We start from the raw sequence: 13674 nt of genomic DNA on the forward strand, positions 1-13674 counted from the left end.
TCTGCTTCGGTCCCGCCCCTCCTCTGACGTCAGAGGAGGGGCGGGACCGAGGCAGAGAAGGCAGCTCGAAGACCCGATGGCAGCTTGTAAAGATCGCTAACACTAGTGATCTTATGCAGGCTGATGAACTGAGGTAAATTGAGGCCGGGAGGCCAGGGGGGAAGCTGGACAGAAGCACTGATGCTCCCACTCACCCTTTAAATCAGGAGCGGCAGCGGCTGGCCAGCAAGAGGCAGCGCTGCCGATCCTGCTCTAGGGGGTAAGGGGGGAGGGTCAGTGCCGAATCGGGAGGCCAATTTTTTTTTGTTTTGTTCTGTTTTTGAATCAATTTGAACCGATTCACCTGAAATGAATCGGTGAATCGATTCGAATCGTGAATCGGGCAGCACTAGTGAGCACTGCCCTATAAGGACACCATGCAGCTTCAGGTCTTCATTATTTTGAATGGCAAAGTAATGGAGAGTAAGGGGGAAATTCTGTATGTGGCGTCTAAAAAGATAGGCTCCTGCATAGGAAGAGGTATGGCCAGTAAGAAAAAGGAAGCATTGATACCCCTGTATAAGACTCTGGTGAGACATCATTTAGAATATTGTGTGCAATTCTGGAGGCCGCACCTTCAAAAAGATATAAAAAGGATGGAGTTGGTCCAGAAGAAGTCTACTAAAATGATGCGTGGTCTTGGTCATAAGACGTATGGGGAGAGACTTAAAGGTCTCAATCTGTATACTTTGGAGGAAAGGCAGGAAAAGGGAGATATGATAGAAACATTTAAATAGAATAAACTACAAAACTGTTATTAGCCTAGTGGTGGAAATACCCCACTCATTGGGTTCCCGTCCGTATATTGTTGAGAAGTTGAGGCTTTTTCTCCACTGACTATAAATGGTTTTTCATGGGGTATTTCCACCACTAGGCTAATAACAGTTTTGTAGTTTATTGTATTTATATTTTGTTATTGCAATTTTGATTCTTGAGAAACATTTAAATACCTACATGATATAAATGAGAATGAGTCAAGTCTCTTTCATTTGAAAGGATGCTCTGGAATGAGAGAGCATAGGATGAAGTCGAGAGGTGATAGCCTCAGGAGTAATCTAAGGAAATACTTTTTTACAGGAAGGTTGGTGGATGCATGGAACAGTCTCCTGGAAGAGGTGGTGGAGACAGAAACTGTGCCTGAATTCAAGAAAGCTTGGGATAGGCACGTGGGATCTCTTAGAGGGAGGAAGAGATCATTGTTACTGCGAATGAGCAAACTGGATTGGCCATTTGGCCTTTATCTGCCATCATGTTTCTATCTTTGGTCAATCACACTTTAGGCGCTTCTAATAGAATTTCCCCCCTAAGAGTGCATTACTTCCTCAATTAGATTGCAGGTTAATATATATGCAATCTTAGTTGAAAGGAAATCTCATGCAGGAAGGACCTACCAATAAATAGAAACTTGTAGCAAGAGAAGAAATTATATTCTTAAATAAATATCAATGAAATCACCAAAGGATAACTGCATAGCCATCAGGTGAGACTGTGGACTGGTCTGGTGGGACTAAAGGAAAATAAATTAACATGTAAGACATAATTTCTCCTTCCTTGCTGTCTTTACCAAACCAGTCCAGGATCTGTGGGATGTCTGAGGTGAGTGAAAAACTAATTCCTGCAAAAAGAACTACAGCTGCTACTACAGCCTCTGCTAGCTGTCAAACATCTAACCTATGAAGATTAGCAAAGGGAACCTAGGAGCAGCCTTACAAGTGACCACTGAAGACGCTGCATAAAACTTTGCTCAGGAGGAGCAATTCCTCTGGTAAAACATGGTTTATATACCTGAAAATCAAGAGAAGGTGTGGCCTAATGGTTAGAACTACTACCTCAACACCCTGAGGCTGTGGGTTCATATCCCGCGCTGGCCTTGTGACCCTGAGCAAGTCACTCAATCCTCCATTGCCCCAGGTACATTAGATAGTGAGCCTACCAGAACAGATAGGGAAAATGCTTGAGGACCTGATTGTAAACCACTTAGATAACCTTGAAAGGCGGTATATAAATACCTAAAATAATAAAAAGAAGGCTGTATTCCTTAAGAAAGTAGGCTGATGAAGTCACCTTCTTGAGCCAACAAACTAAAGCAGCTTTAGGGGCTATATGTATTTTTTTTTTTAACAGTGAAAAGAATGAACTACATGCTGAACCTTCTAAAATTATTAGGTACTCCTGTTTAAGAAGAACATCAAGCAAAAATAACAATTTAAACTTCCTCTCCACACCTCTTTCTGTAAAAGATGGAAGAAGAAGGCCTGATTTCTCTAAAATGAGGAATTATAGTACTTCTGAGAGAAAGGAGGACATGTTGTAACAGGAAATCCCAATTTCAGTAGAGTGGGGAAAAGGATCCATACAAGACAAAACCTGTCTTTGGCAATGTCACAGTTGGGAAGGAAAATGCCATGATAGTGATGGATCCTATAACTCTTTTCCTATAAGCCCCTGTAAAAGATTCAGGATTTACCTAAGGCTGCCTTTGTCTGGCTGCATAATCTCTGGGAACTACATGTCCCAGAGTGTCCTGAGCTCTGGAGTGCTGAGTCAGAGGGGTAGGACTCACAGAGAGGAATATTTGGTGACAGGCCAAAACCGCGCGACGACAAAGGCACGCCGACAACCCAGCGCAGACAACTAAGTGCAAGGCGGAAGCGCACCGAAGAAAAACAGCATTTTAAGGGGCTCCGACAGGGGGTATTGGTGGGGAACCCCCCCACACACTTTACTTAATAGAGATCGCGCCTGCATTGTGGAGGGTTTGGGGGGTTGTAACCCACCACATTATACTGAAAACTTCACTTTTTCCCTAAAAAAGAGGGAAAAAGTAAAGTTTCCAGTAAATGAGGGGGGTTACAACCCCCCAAACCCCCCACAACGCTGGCGCAATCTCTATTAAGTAAAGTGGGGGGGGGGGGGTTTCCCCACCAGCACCCCCCGTCGGAGCCCCTTAAAATACTGTTTTTCTTCGGCGCGCTTCCGCCTTGCACTCAGTTGTCGGCGCGCCTTTGTCGGCGCGCGCTTTTGTCTATGAACCGAATATTTCTGCCCCAAGTTGGATTCTTGAAAGAGAGGTTCAAGAGAGGGAGTAGAGAACCCATAGGAAAAGAAGGTTCTGAATTGATATTCTAAATTGTTCCCACACCCTGCAGACTGAGGTAAACCACTTTGTGTGGAATTATAAACTTAGTTCCCAGGGTCTGGCTAGAAACAGCCCTGACTGAAAGAGATGAAGTAGGACTGCTAACCGTGTGTTTGGGGCGGGGCAGCTGCTAATCAAAGGAAACCTTAGTTCTATTTTCTGTTAGTTAAAACATATATACCTGTGAGGGAAACAGGCAGGGCTTGTATGACAATAAACATTTTCTGTTTACTTGTTAAGAGTTATTTGGTAGGACGTCTGAATTTCCCTGGACATGTCCTCTTTTAGAGGGTTTCCAGACGGCTTTTCAAAACTCAGCAATTTGTCTGGGTTTTGAAAATCTGGGCCCCGGCCCAAAGAGACGAGGTTTGTGTGGGGCCGGGTTGGGGAGACAGAGCAGGGCGGGCCCAGGGGTGTAGTGGGGCCACGCTTGCTCTTTTGCCAGATGGAAAATCTGGTAACCCTAGACAGGACTCTCCTACAGCAGTTATCCCATTCCCTCTTACAGCCCCAAAAGACGTCCCAATGTTTAAGTACTGGATTGAATTTCATTTAGGAGAAACATAACTAAAAGAGGAAAAAGCATGGATGACAGCTTTGATAAAGCAGATGGGCAGCTGATGAGTACCTCTCCAAACGTCCTTGGAAACTGAAAAGCACTGCCACTGGAAGCAACAAGGATTGAAGGCTAATTTCCTATGAAGTCCATCTTGAAAGAACGAGATGTTCGCCATTCTTGGTTTAAGAGACAGAGTGCTCTGTCAGCCCACCAAGACTCAAAACCTATCAGATCAGTCAAGAATTAAGCCAGAAGAGTGAAGGAAGTCAAATGCTCCATGATTCAGGGACCCTGAAGAATAGAATTGTCTTTTCTTGGAAAAGACACAATGGCTAATCCCCTTACAATAAAGGAAGGCCACAAATCATGTACTTCTGGGAGTACCTAATGATTTTAGAAGGTCAGGCATGTGCATCGATGTGACAGAAGGTTTTGTTATCAGCACCAAGGTTATGTGAGAAAGAGTCTACTGTCCTGGAACTTTCAAATGTCTGCTGAGAAAATTCCCTTGGATGCCCTCAGTCTGACAATTCATGTTAATGAAAAAAATGAGCCACATTTACTTCTTGGGCTACTGCCATATTTTTGGTCATCTCCTGTTAGATGATGAAAATGAGTGTTGTCCTGCTGTCAGAGAAAACTCTGATTGCCTTGTCCTGTAGTATTGTGCAGTAGTGCCAAAGTGCTAATCTAACTGCTATGAGTTATAGAAGGAACTAAACTTCTAGGACTGAGATTAGGGTTACCAGGTTTCTTTATGAAAAAAAGAGGACATGTGGCCCTGTCCCATTCTGCCCCAGCCCCACCCCCACACAAACATCACATCTTCCCCAAGTCCAGACCATGTCTAGAGGTCTCCGAGCATGCGCAGATGCGACGTGAAGACATCACACCATCGCGTCGTGTCTGCACATGCTCAGAGGCTCTACAGACTCAGCCCCAAGCTCAGGTCCTTCCAAAACCTGGACAAACTGCCAGGTTTTGAAAATCAGTGTGACCCATCCAGGCAGTCCTCTAAAAAAGAGGACATGTCCAGGTTTTCCTGGAGATCTGGTAACCCTGAGATCATGTTTTCTGTGACATCTGTTGTCAGTGACTTCTGATTGAAAAAATGTCTCCAGCTGTTATCGGTATCCAAAGTTCAGTTCCCTAAGACGATTACTCAAACAAAGTCACCACTTCACGCTGATCCTGGCTTGCATAAAATTGGAAATCTATCAAGTGGTGATGCCACTTCCTCTTCCTTACATTGGTACATCTTTTGAAGCAACAAATATGCACCTTTAATTCTGTATTTTGAAACACTTCCTTTCAAATGTCCTATTTATTTATTTGTGCTGTGTTCATTTACCCCAATAAAGATTAGTGTTCTAGTAACTGCTTTTCTTACTAATGCCGCTTGGGAATTAAATAAAAATTAGAGCGTAAAAAAGTGATCTTTATAATTTTGATTGTTATAATTAGTAGCTGAATTAGCTAATTATTTGGCCACTCCTGCTGCTTTAATTTACTGGGGCTAATTATTTTAGTTGTGATGTCTGAGCTGAGATTATGTATGGTGACCTACCTCTTCTGTGAGAATTAATTGGTATAAAGGGAAATTTTGCTGTATTTGGGACTTCCTAATTGCTAATTGTACACATGTTTGCACAAGCAAACTAAGTGGGCCATTTGAGTCTTTTTCTGCCTTGAACAGTAAATAATCCACTTCAAAAGAGATGTGGAGGGTCATTTTAATATGACATACAAATCTGAGTTTAAATGTTCTGTGGAAGATGCACAAAAATCCAGTACCAAACATACCGATTTTCAAAACTGCAAAACAGCTATCTTTTTTTCAAAAATGCCCATTTTTCAGATGTTCATCTATCTTTTACAACCATTTATGAAAAGAAGAAAAAAAAAAACCCCATATCCAAAAGGAAAATGTACAAAACAAGCCATTGAGATGTAGGAGTGGCCAGCATTTGTAGTAGACTGGTCACAGACAACCCAGCAGAGCAGTGGGGCACCTCAGGGAGCACTGCAGTGAACTTCACATAAAAAGTCCCAGGTATACATCTCACTTATAACCCCCTTATATTGTATGGTGAGCCCTCCAAAATCCACTCAAAATCTACTCGACCCAACTGTACACCACAACAATAGCCCATATATGTACAGGTATCACCTATACAATGGATCAGTAGGTTTTGGGTGGGTTTTGGTAGGCTCCCATTCTCCACCACAAGTGTAGTAGTTAGAGTGGAATATGGGCCTGGGTCAGAGGGAAGGTTCCAGGTCAGCGGACCGCATGCACGAGCCACTGATCACAGCTTTGCGAATGCCATTGGACCGTGTGCAGGAACCGCCGGTTGCCAAGAAAAGTGTGACTGGGAGGAGGGAGCCGGCCAGAGGAGGTAAACACCTGCAGGAGGCATGGATTTGGAATGGCAGGATGACGACTAGGGGCGCGTTGGGACACGGAAGGGAGGAGGACAGGAAGGGAGGAAGAAGGGGCACAAGAAGGGAGAGGCAGTATCCCGGTTTAACTTAAGTTGAGCGTTCTTAAATCGGAGACTGCCTGTAGAACATGTGTGGGTGGGGAGAGGAGGGGAGGGGCGGTGATGCAAGAGAATTTGGGAAAAGAAATATAGTAAATGACGGCAAATGAAGATCTGTATGTTCCATTCAGTCTGCCCAACAAGATAAACGCATAGCATGAAGTATGATGCATATTGCATATGTATACTTGATCTTGATTTGTCTTTGCTATTTTCAGGCACAGACCAAAGAAGTCTGTCTGGCACTGGCCTTCTTTCCAATGACTGCAGTTGCCATCCAAGCACCAAGTTTCAAGTTTTTATTAACATTTGATCAATAGCCTATCCACTAAATTAGTTTGGTTCCATTCTTTCCATACAGGATTCCTTTATGTTTGTTTTATTAACATTTGATATACCGCTTAAACATATTACAGTTCTAAGCGATTTACAATAAAATACTGATTATCCCACGTATTTTTTAATTTCGTTACTGTTTTCATCTCCATCACCTCCCGCAAGAGAGCATTCCAGGTATCTATTACCCTCTCTGTGAAAAAGTACTTCCTGATGTTATTTATGAGTTGGCCCCCCTGCAACTTAAATTCATGCCCTCTAGTTCTACCACCTTCCCATCTCTGGAAAAGGTTTGTAGATTAATACTTCTCAAATATTTGAATGTCTGTATCTTTTCACCCCTGTCTCTCCTTTCCTCCAGGGTATACATCTTCAGGTCATCAAGTCTGTCCTCTTACATCTTGTGGCACAAACCCCATACCATTTTGTCACATAAATTATCTTTTGGGATCTTGCCAGGTACTTGGGACCCGGATTGGCCACTGTTGGAAACAGGATACTGGGCTTGATAGACCTTTTGGTCTATCCCTATTTTGTTATGGTCTTAAATAGGTTAGGGCTCTTCAGCTTGAAAAAGAGATGACTGAGAGGGGGGTAACGTGTCAAAACCGCAGAGGACAATGATGTGCTGACAATCCTGCACCGACATTTGAGCACAGGAGAAAAGCACGCCGCCGCTTTGAGGCCTTCCCTTTTTGTGCTCTAAGGGAGGTCGGGAGACTAATGCATGACTGTCTCTACTTCAGGAAGCAGGGGAAAGCTTGGCTCTTCACCCAAGCCTATAATGGAAGCTGCAGCTAACTAGATAGTCTCACACACACACACAACTGCACATACTGTAGCAAGACCTGTTTATCTATTCCTGCTCTGAGATCATTTTCTTTTCTTTTTTCCATAAATATTTTATTGAAATTTTAAAGAAAACATCACAAACAAAAAATACTAACACAATGGGGTCCTTTTATTAAGGTGCGCTAACCAATTTAGCGCACGCTAAATGCTAAAATGCCCATAGGAATCTAAATTTAGCGCACGCTATATTGGTTAGCGCACCTTAATAAAAGGACCCCGCTATTAGAAAGAGAAAAATAAGTCATAGGGTGTCGTTACATATAGGGCTCCTTTTACGAAGGCGCGTTAGCAGTGTAATGCGCTTAATAGCGTGCGCTAAACCGCCAGACGTGATAGCTGCTACCACCTCTTCTTGAGAAGTTGGTAGTTTCTCGGCTAGCACGGGGATAGCACGTGATTAAAAGTCGCGTGCACTAAAGCCGCTAACGCGGCTTCGTAAAAGGAGCCCATAATCCATACCAACTATAATAACATTTAATCCTTGAAATTAAGTAAGCAATCCCATACTTTCCTAAATTTTCTCAGATTATCACACTTAATTGCATAAATTTTTTTCATATTTACTGTATGAACATAACATATTCCACCACATATTATATTCCAATGTAGAAAAATCCTTCCAATTAGATAAAATTGTTTTTATTGTTATCATTATTAAGTTCTTCAATATTTTGTTTTATTAGAATTTAATGTAGACTTTAACCCGAAACCCCCCAATATAATTATCGGGTAAGTTAATGGTTCCGATATAGAAAGCAAGGTTGAAATTTATTTTTTTTTTTTTATAAAATCTTTATTCGTTTTAAAACTTACAATAAGTGTGACAGTGAGTTAAAACATTTTAACATTAAATAGAACACTTAATAATCAACAATAATCCAAATCATATAACTTATCTCCCTCCCTCCCCACCCTTCCATAGCAAATATAAAACATATGTATCATATGATAAAATTTCCCTCTCTCATTCTTATATTGTTAAATAATAAACTAAAATTTACCCCCCTCCCCCAGTATTGAACTTGTAAATTTAAGGGAAAAATGATATCTATTTAGTACAATATTTTGTTAATGGCTCCCATACATCTTGAAACTTCCTTAAATACCCCTTCTGTGTAGATATTGCTCTTTCCATTTTATATATATGGCATAACGAGTTCCACCAAAAATTATAGTTCAATTGTTGACCAAACTTTACTCCAATTAGAAGCTACATAAGGACATTTAAAAAGCATATGGTTCCATTGTCCCAATTGCATCCTTACACAACCAACAGAAGTTTCCTTTGGAAGTATCTATTTTTGATCATTTAATCAGAGTCCCTAGCACCTTATGTATTCAGAAGAAGGAAGATTGCATTAAACTTGCTGAGTGTAATTAAGTAGTAATTGATTTCCAAACTAGTTTCCATTGAGACTCATCCAGACATTTATTCAGGCCATGTAAGCCTGTATTACAAAAAACTACATTGGCTCCCTATTGAAGCAAGGGTCATTTTTACGTTTGCTTGCCTTTGCTTCAAAACCACGACAGGTTCATCCCCAACCTATCTGTCTCGCCAATTCGAAATCCCAGGCACAGCTAATACACGCAGTGCCTACTTGTTTGCTTTTCCATTCCTAAAGGGCTTTACCTACAAGAGATACCTTGATAGAACATTATCATTCTAAACAGGCAAATGGAACAAATGTTTAACCAACTTCATCTCAAATGCATTTTCATACCAAACGTTTAGGATGTCAATCAAAACTTATCTCTTTGACAAATTTCTCTGACCCCACTTCAACCTTGATGTACTTCCAAAATAATTCCAGATAAAATTGACTAAACTTAACATGCCAATGTAATTTCAAAAGTTCTCTGTAATGTCGCTGTCTGTATACAGTCTCTTCCCCCATAAACTGCTTAGAACTGTTTGTGGTATGGCGATATATAAAAATAAAGTTATTATTATTATTATTCAGATCATTTTCATGTATCTTTTCTGACTGGCTTAAGTTACTCACCCTTATTATTTTTTTTTTTTAATCTTTATTAATTTTCAAAACTAATACAAAGTGCCAAAAATTATACAGACATTAATAATCAACTTAAGCACTTAAATTCCATCAGTAACGATGCCGAAAAACTATCCCTCCCCTCCCATCCAACAATTTAATCAAGAAATAAACCAGAAAGAAATCCCCACCCACCCAACCACCCTGTCCTGGATATGTATAAAAATAAACAAAAAATTTAAACAAAGACAACTATGTTGAAGTAACAAAGGATGTCAACGGGCCCCAAACCAATTAAATAATTGACTATGCCCCAACATATCAGCATTCATCTTTTCGTATTTGTAATCTAAACATAAACTCACCCTTATTTTCTAATTCCTATTACTCTCTCTCATTATCTATATGTTCCATCCCACTTACACCTTATGATGTCTACCAATGGCGTAGCGAGGGTGAGAGGCGCCCAGGGCAGTGACGCTCCTCCCCTGCCCTCGTCTCTGCCCTCCCCCACTCCTTCCCTGATTCCCCCTTGCTGCATGCATGCCCCCTTCCCTTTCCCCGTACCTCTAGGTGGTCACCGCCGCGAGCAACAAGAACTTCAATGTGCTCCTTGCGACCCCATTGTCTCTCCTGCTGACGTCACTTCCTATGAGGGGCACCCAGAAGCGACATCGGCGGGAGAGACGACGCGGTCGCGAGATGCGTGTTAAAGTTGTTGCTCACTAGAAATACAGGGAAAGGGAAGGGGGCCACACGTGGTGAGAGGAGGAGAGGTGTCAGCACGCCCACCAACATGGCACCTGGTACGAACCCCCCTCCCCCACCCTTATCACCACTGATGTCTACTAAGGTTGTAAAAGCAAGAATTTCCTAAATCACTCTTTAGCATCTCAGGCAGCTTCTCATGAAAAAGAATTTCGATCATTGTTGCTCACAGCTGTTTCTTACAGACCTTTTAGAAAACAGCTAAAACCTATCTTTTTTCCAAATACCTGACCAGCTGACTCATTCAAATATACTATTATGCTTAATGTTTATAATCTTTTGTAAACCGTGTAGAACTTTTTGGTAACGTGGTCTATAAGTATAATGTTACTAGCTGATGCCTCGGCGTTGCACGGGTATTTAATTATAGCAATAACACTGTAAATGGATTCAAATAAAGATACTTTATAGTGGTGAATGAAATTATTTTTTTACAGCTTAATAAAAAGTACAATATTCAAATTATAATGTTAAATATTTGACAAAATGAATACAATACAACTAACGCAAAACGTGATTATAAACAACAATTTTAGTTTCACCTCCTGGAGCAAGAACATATAAATTCTTGGGTGAACCCACCCTTGAGCAAGCAACATAGAGTTGTGGGCCGCGAGACCCCCAGAACATATCACCCCAGGTAGTGAGGGATCCGCATACCAAGTTTCGTTCAAATCGGTCAAGCCGTTTTTGAATTACAGGGAGAAAGGCAGCTTTTTACATTTTTTCCATTGATATGAATGGGTGAAATCTGATTTTCTGTTTGTAGCTCCGCCCACGTGTGCAGATGGGCCGCGAGACCCCCAGAACATATCACCCCAGGTAGTGAGGGATCTGCATACCAAGTTTCGTTCAAATCGATCAAGCCGTTTTTGAATTACTGTGAGAATGGCAGCTTTTTACATTTTTTCCATTGACATGAATGGGTGAAATCTGATGTTCTGTTTGTAGCTCCGCCCACGTGTGCAGGTGGGACGCGAGCCCCTAGAACATATCACCCCAGGTAGTGAGGGATCTGCATACCAAGTTTTGTTAAAATCGGTCAAGCCGTTTTTGAATTACAGTGAGAATGGCAGCTTTTTACATTTTTTCCATTGACATGAATGGGTGAAATCTGATTTTCTGTTTGTAGCTCCGCCCACGTGTGCAGGTGGGCCGCGAGACCCCCAGAACATATCACCCCAGGTAGTGAGGGATCCGCATACCAAGTTTCATTCAAATCGGTCAAGCCGTTTTTGAATTACAGGGAGAAAGGCAGCTTTTTACATTTTTTCCATTGACATGAATGGGTGAAATCTGATTTTCTGTTTGTAGCTCCGCCCACGTGGGCAGGTGGGCCGCGAGACCCCCAGAACATATCACCCCAGGTAGTGAGGGATCTGCATACCAAGTTTCGTTCAAATGGGTCAAGCCGTTTTTGAATTACTGTGAGAATGGCAGCTTTTTACATTTTTTCCATTGACATGAATGGGTGAAATCTGATTTTCTGTTTGTAGCTCCGCCCACGTGTGCAGATGGGACGCGAGACCCCCAGAACATATCACCCCAGGTAGTGAGGGATCTGCATACCAAGTTTCGTTCAAATCGGTCAAGCCGTTTTTGAATTACAGTGAGAATGGCAGCTTTTTACATTTTTTCCATTGACATGAATGGGTGATATCTGATTTAATGTTTGTAGCTCCGCCCACGTGTGCAGGTGGGCCGCGAGACCCCCAGAACATATCACCCCAGGTAGTGAGGGATTTGCATACCAAGTTTCGTTCAAATCGGTCAAGCCGTTTTTGAATTACTGTGAGAATGGCAGCTTTTTACATATTTTCCATTGACATGAATGGGTGAAATCGGATTTTCTGTTTATAGCTCCGCCCATGTGTGCAGGTGGGCCGCGAGACCCCCAGAACATATCACCCCAGGTAGTGAGGGATCTGCATACCAAGTTTTGTTCAAATCGGTCAAGCCGTTTTTGAATTACTGTGAGAATGGCAGCTTTTTACATTTTTTCCATTGACATGAATGGGTGAAATCGGATTTTATGTTTGTAGCTCCGCCCACGTGTACAGGTGGGCCGCGAGACCCCCAGAACATATCATCCCAGGTAGTGAGGGATCTGCATACCAAGTTTCGTTCAAATCGGTCAAGCCGTTTTTGCGTGATCGCGGCACATACACACACACATACATACCTCTGATTTTATATATATATATAGATGTTATGCATTTATTGTGTTTACATTGTTAATATCTTACTATGTCATAATGTGTCCTCTTGTTCAATATTTTGTTCTGCTATAATTGTCTATTGCCTATGTCTGGCTTATTCTACAGAGCTGCACGGGAACGGGGATCCCGTGGGGACGCCCCCTAGGGTCGCGGGGTTCCTTCGGGTTGGATGCGAGGCTCGTCTTCTCCCTACTTGCCCTGCCGCAGCACACAGCCGATCGGAACGGAAGTCTTCCACGATGTCAGTGCGACGTCAGAGGGAGGGCTTAAGCAATTCCCTCCGACGTCAGCGCTGACATCGGGAAGACTTCCGTTCCGATCGGCTGTGTGCTGTGATCGGCAGTGGTGTACCAAGGAGGGCGGTCTGCCCCGGGTGCAGCCATAGGGTGGGAGGGTGCACAGCCGGCCAGGTCCCCTTACCTTTGTGGCGCCTCCTCCGACCGACCGACAACAGGCCCGGTCCGACAAACCTCCCTGCCCTGTAGTCGCGAATCTAAATTACTTTCTTACAGCAGCTTCAATACTCCAGCTACTGTAAAAAGGTAATTTAGATTCGTGGCTACAGGGCAGGGAGGTTTGTCGGACCGGGCCTGTTCTGTTGCTAGTCGGGCGGGGAAGCGCCACAAAGGTAAGGGGCAGGGAGGGTGAAAGGGAAGAAAGGTGGAGTGGAGAGGAAAAGACGCTTAAGGTAAAACTGAGGGGGGAGAAGGACGCTGAAAGCACTGGGGAAGACAAAGGGGTGGAGAAGGACTCTGAAAGGACATGGGGAAGACAGAAGGAGAAGAAGGACGCTGACAGGACATGGGGAAGATGGGGGGGAGAAGGACGCTGAAAGGACATGGGGAAGACAGAGGGGGGAGAAGGACACTGAAAGCACATGGGGAAGACAGAGGGGGAAGAAGGACGCTGACAGGACATGGGGAAGATGGGGGGGGAGAAGGACGCTGAAAGGAAATGGGGAAGAGAGAGTGGGGAGAAGACACTGGTAGGGAAGAAGACAGAGATGCCAGACTATGGGGGGAGTGGAGAGAAGAAGATGGGTGCCAGACCAATTTGGAAGGGGGGAAAAAGGGAGAGGCACAGTAACAGAGCAAATGGAAGACGCAGAGAGAAGAGAGATAGTGGATGGAAGGAATTGAATGAGAACATGAGGAAAGCAGAAACCAGGCAACAAAGGTAGGAAAAAAATTATATTTCTTTTTTTTTTTTTTTTTTTTGCTTT

The 13674-nt window shown here is 42.9% G+C and overlaps 1 protein-coding gene across 2 annotated transcripts in view; it reads left to right on the forward strand.

Annotated features, from left to right (window-relative positions):
• EFNA2 (ephrin A2) overlaps positions 1-13674 on the forward strand; it is a 161101-nt gene that overhangs the window by 128179 nt on the left and 19248 nt on the right. The window lies entirely within an intron of this gene.

This window comes from Geotrypetes seraphini, chromosome 8 (genome assembly GCF_902459505.1).
Source record: "Geotrypetes seraphini chromosome 8, aGeoSer1.1, whole genome shotgun sequence".
In the NCBI taxonomy this organism is placed as follows: Eukaryota; Metazoa; Chordata; class Amphibia; order Gymnophiona; family Dermophiidae; genus Geotrypetes; species Geotrypetes seraphini.